Raw genomic sequence first — 4,987 nt, forward strand, 5'->3', positions numbered from 1 at the left:
TTACAGAATCCACTAGCCCTCGGAATGTCTGAAGCCTTTTCATCCCCATCCCGCCCCTCACCCCCACTCCCAAGGTGGTTTTTCGGGTATAAAAAATCGTGGCACCCTCCTGTTGCCACCACAGGTTGGAGAGACGTGAGTCCTCTGTGGTCGCCGGCATAAATAAATGACCCTGCAATCTGGCATACTTTTGTCTTGTGATAACTTTCTACACTCGGTCAAATACAACACTAATAAGCAGTGGTTTTCACATCATGGGTACTAAATAGTGAGAGACAGGATGAGGGGAGTTCCAGGAGCCCCCTCCACCAAAGGAACTTCCCAGCCACGGAAAAATGGGAGACTGAGACAAGGTGTAGCAGACCCTGTCAAGGAGGGGCTGGAAGATGGTAGCAGGGCAGCCAAGGTAGGCAGACCTGCACACAGAGGGCCAAATCTCCACTCAGGACCAGGCAGCACAGAGCTGAGGAAACCACTGAAGGGCCAATGAGAAGGGCAGAGAAAGCAATTCCCACCATATACACGAGCCAAAAACAGTACCTGCTCCCACTAGCCAGAAGAGAGCCCTCCTGATGCACAGGCAGTGGGGGAGCACTACCAGGGCCTGGCAAAATTAGGCTGGACTAAATCTGCTCTGGTACCACAGAGCAAAGCCTGAAAGGACCAATCTGCTTCAAAGTCACTTAACTACATCCCAGAACAAAGCTCAAGAACACATGAAGGAATATGAAAACATCCATCTCCCAGCAGGTGAGGTCCACTGCCCAGCATCCCGTCACTAACCACTGCGCAGGCAAAGGCATACAAATCAGGAAGACAGAAAAACATCCAGGTAGAACTTCTAGAAATGAAAAGTTCAGTGGGTGGGATTAACAGCAGATAAAACAATGCAGAAGAAAAGATTAGTTATCTTAGAAAACCACAGCAAACTATCCAAAATGAAACACACAGAAAAAAGGCTAAAAGATAAAAGCAAAACTTGAACACAGCATTGGTGAAGTATGAGACAATTTCAAGAAGCCTCATCTAAGGAGTAATTGGAGTACCTAAAAAAGAAAAAGGGGAAAATAGAAAAAATATTTGAAGAAAGCATAGCTGGAAATTTTCCAAATTTGATGAAAATTATAAACCCAAAGGTATCAGCAGCCTGTCAACCCCCAGCACAAGAAATATGAAGAAAACTACACCAAGGAATAACACAAAATTGTTTAAAACCAATGATACAACAAAAATATTAAAATCAGCCAGAAGAAAAAGGAAACATGATTCAAGTGGAGCAAAGATAAAAGATGACAGCTGATTTCTCTGACAAGCCAGGAGAGAGTGGAACAACATCTAAACAAAGCAAAAAACTTAACTAGAAAGCTACACTCACTGAAAACTGTTCACAAATAGAGGTGAAATACTTTAGACATGCAAAAGCTGAAAGACCTACATTGGTATTTAAAGACATGTTAAATAAAATCCTTCAGGCAGAAGAAAATAATACCATATGGAAATCCCTATCTACGGGGAAGAAATGCTAATTAAACGGGCAAATACAAAATACTTATTTTTCTTATTATTTAAATCTCTTTAAAAGATAATTAACTTGAAATTCAATGCAATCCCTATCAAAATTCCAAAATCCTTTTTAGCAGAAATGGAAAAGCCAATTTGCAAATTCATATGGAATTGCAAAGGGCCTAGAAGAGCTAAAACAAGACTGAAAGAAAATAACAAACTGAGAAAACTCACCATTTCAAAACTTAATACAAAGCTACTGCGATCACAATGTGGTACTAGTGTAATGATAGATACAGAGATCAATGGGATAGAATAGAGTCCAGAAATAAACCCTCATATACACGGTCAATAGATTTTTGACAGGGGTACAAAAGTAATTCAATGTTAAAGAGTAATTTTTCAACAAATGATGACAGGGCAAGGAGATGTGTGTGTATATATATATATATATGTGCCATATATACATACATATATATAATATATGCAAAATAATGACACTGAACTCCTCACATTATACACAAAAATTAACTCAAAATGAATCAAATATTAAATATAAGAACTAAAACTACAAAACTTTCAGAAGATAATATAGGAATTAATTTTCATGACCTAGGATTTGGCCATGAATTCTTAGATATGACACCAAAAACAGTAAGTTGAACTTCATCAACATTAAAAACCTCATACATCAAAGGACATAATCAAGTGAAAAAGACAACCTACACCATAAAAGAAATGTTTTCAGATTCTACATCTGATAAGGATATGGTATGCAGATCATATAAAGAACTCTTACAACTCAATAAAAAGATAAACAACTGGCCGTGTGGTGGCTCAGGCCTATAATCCCTGTACTTCTGGAGGCTGAGTTGGGTGAATCACCTGAGGTGATCCAGCCTGGCCAACATGATAAAACCCTGTCTGTACTAAAAATACAAAAAAATCAGCCAGGTGTGGTGGCACGTGACTATAATCCCAGTTACTCAGGACGCTAGGCAGGAGAATCACTTGAACCCAGGAGGCGGTGGTTGCAGCGAGTGGAGATCATGCCACTGCACTCCAGCCTGGGCAACAGAGCAAGACTGTCAGTCAGCTGGTAGACATTTGGGTTATTTCCACTTTTTGGCTATTATGAATAATGGTGCTATGAACATTTGTGTACAAGTTTTTATGTGGATGTATGTTTTCACCTCTCATGTATATACTTAGGAGTGGAACGGCAGGATCATATAGCAATGAAATGTCCAAAACAGGCAAATCTATAGAGACAGAAAACAGATTAGTGGTTGCCAGTGGGTAGGGCTGGAGTTGGGAGGTTAGAGGAGGTAACAACTAGGGGTGTGGAGTTATCTTTCTGAGATAATGAAAATGTTTTAAAATTGGTTATGGGGATAGATGGAAAACTCTGTGAATACACTAAAAGCCATTGAATGGTATATTTTAAATGGGTAAATTATATGGTTCGTGTATTATATAAACAAAACTGCTAAATAAAAGCTGTTCAAAAAAGTTTAAAGGATGGAAAATGATAAACTGTGCATTAATCAAAAGTAAGTTAGAGTAGCTCAATTAATATCAGATAAAGTAGATTTCACAGCAAAGAATAGTACTAGGGATAAAGTGTGTCTTTTCATAATAAGGAGGGGTCAATTCACGAGGAGGTCATAATCCTAAACATTTACACACCTAATAACAAAGCTTCAAACTACATGAAACAAAATCTGATAGAATTGCAAGGAGAAACAGATAAAGCTAAAATTATAGTTAGGAAAGTCCAAAAGCCCTCTCTCAATAATTCACAGAACAAGCAGATAGAAAATTAGTAAAGATGTAAGACAGGAAAAACACTATTAACAACCCAGTTGGCTTTTATAGACCCCTCCAGCCAAGAACAACAGTATTCTCATTCTTTCCGGATGTGCATGAAATATCTGCCCAGACAGACCATATTCTAGGCCACTAAAAAAGCCTCAAATTTAAAATGAATTCAAATTCAAAATGACTACAATACAATTAAATGAGAAATCAATTAACATAAAGATCTCCAGAAAATCCCCAAATATTTGGCAACTAAATAACACACTTCTAAGTGAATAACACAATTCTTGTACCATATGTCAAAGAAGAAATCAAAAAGAAAACTAGAAAGTAAAACTAGACCAGGTACTATGGGCCCAAGATAGTGTCTGATGAGAGTGATGCTAAGGGAGTTCAGCTATCCCTCATCAGAACTACCTCCCTCTTCTCATGGGCTTGTGTATTCACTCAGTTCCTCAACAACATCAGTGGCAGATTAGAACACAGACTGCCACTCCTGGATGCCTAAAACCCCGTGGCCTCTCACATTCTGGTGCAGGGGTGCAACTGGTACAACCACTTAGGAAAGAAAATCGTATCAATTACAGCTAACCATGTGCCTGCCTGTTCTCAGTACTTCCACTGCTAGGCATATACTGGTGGGGGATCACTTACATGGGTGTATGAAAAGACATGTTTACAGGAGCATTATACATAAAAACCCAAACCAGAGTTCCCATGTATCTGTCGTCAGGAGGATAAACAGGGCCTATGTAACCATTTACATAATACTATAAAGAAATGAAAAATGAATAAACTACTGCTATACAGACAACAGAGATGAATCTAACAATGTTGAGTGAAAAAAGCCAGACACAAAAAAGTATATATGCTGTGTGATTCTGTTTATATATAAAGTTCCATTAATAAGTGAAGTTAATCTGTGCTGTTAGAAGTTAATATAGTTGGCAGCTGGGCACAGTGGCTCACTCCTATAATCCCAGCAGTTTGGAAGGCTGAGGCGAGCAGATCACTTGAGGCCAGGAGTTCAAGACCAACATGGTGAAACTCCATCTCTACTAAAAATACAAAAATTGGGGCCAGGCGTGGTGGCTCACACCTGTAATCCCAGCACTTTGAGAGGCTGAGGAGGGTGGATCACCTGAGGTCAAGAGTTTGAGACCAGCCTGACCAACATGGTGAAACTCAGTCTCTACTAAAAATGGAAAAAATTAGCTGGGCATTGTGGCATGTGCCTGTAATCTCAGCTACTTGAGAGGTTGAGGAAGGAGAATAGCTTGAACCGGGAAGGCGGAGGTTGCAGTAAGCTGAGACCATGATACTATACTCCACCCCAGGTAACAGCTTGAGATCCCATCTCAAAAAACAAACAAAAAATACAAAAATTAGGCCAGACGCAGTGGCTCACGCCTGTAATCCCAGCACTTTGGGAGGCCAAGGCAGGCAGATCATGAGGTCAGGAGATCAAGATCATCCTGGCTAACACAGTGAAACGCCGTCTCTACTAAAAATACAAAAAATTAGCTGGGCACGGTGGCACGCACCTGTAGTCCCAGCTACTGGGGGAGGCTGAGGCAGGAGAATTGCTTGAACTGGGGAGGCAGAGGTTGCAGTGAACCCCAATGGCACCACTGCACTCAGCCTGGTGACAGGGCAAGACTCC

The 4,987-nt window shown here is 40.1% G+C and overlaps 1 protein-coding gene across 2 annotated transcripts in view; it reads right to left on the reverse strand.

Moving 5' to 3' along the window:
* BICD2 (BICD cargo adaptor 2) overlaps positions 1–4,987 on the reverse strand; it is a 54,508-nt gene that overhangs the window by 20,782 nt on the left and 28,739 nt on the right. The window lies entirely within an intron of this gene.

The sequence above is a fragment of the Cebus imitator genome, unplaced genomic scaffold, assembly GCF_001604975.1.
Source record: "Cebus imitator isolate Cc_AM_T3 unplaced genomic scaffold, Cebus_imitator-1.0 Scaffold720, whole genome shotgun sequence".
Classification (NCBI taxonomy): Eukaryota; Metazoa; Chordata; class Mammalia; order Primates; family Cebidae; genus Cebus; species Cebus imitator.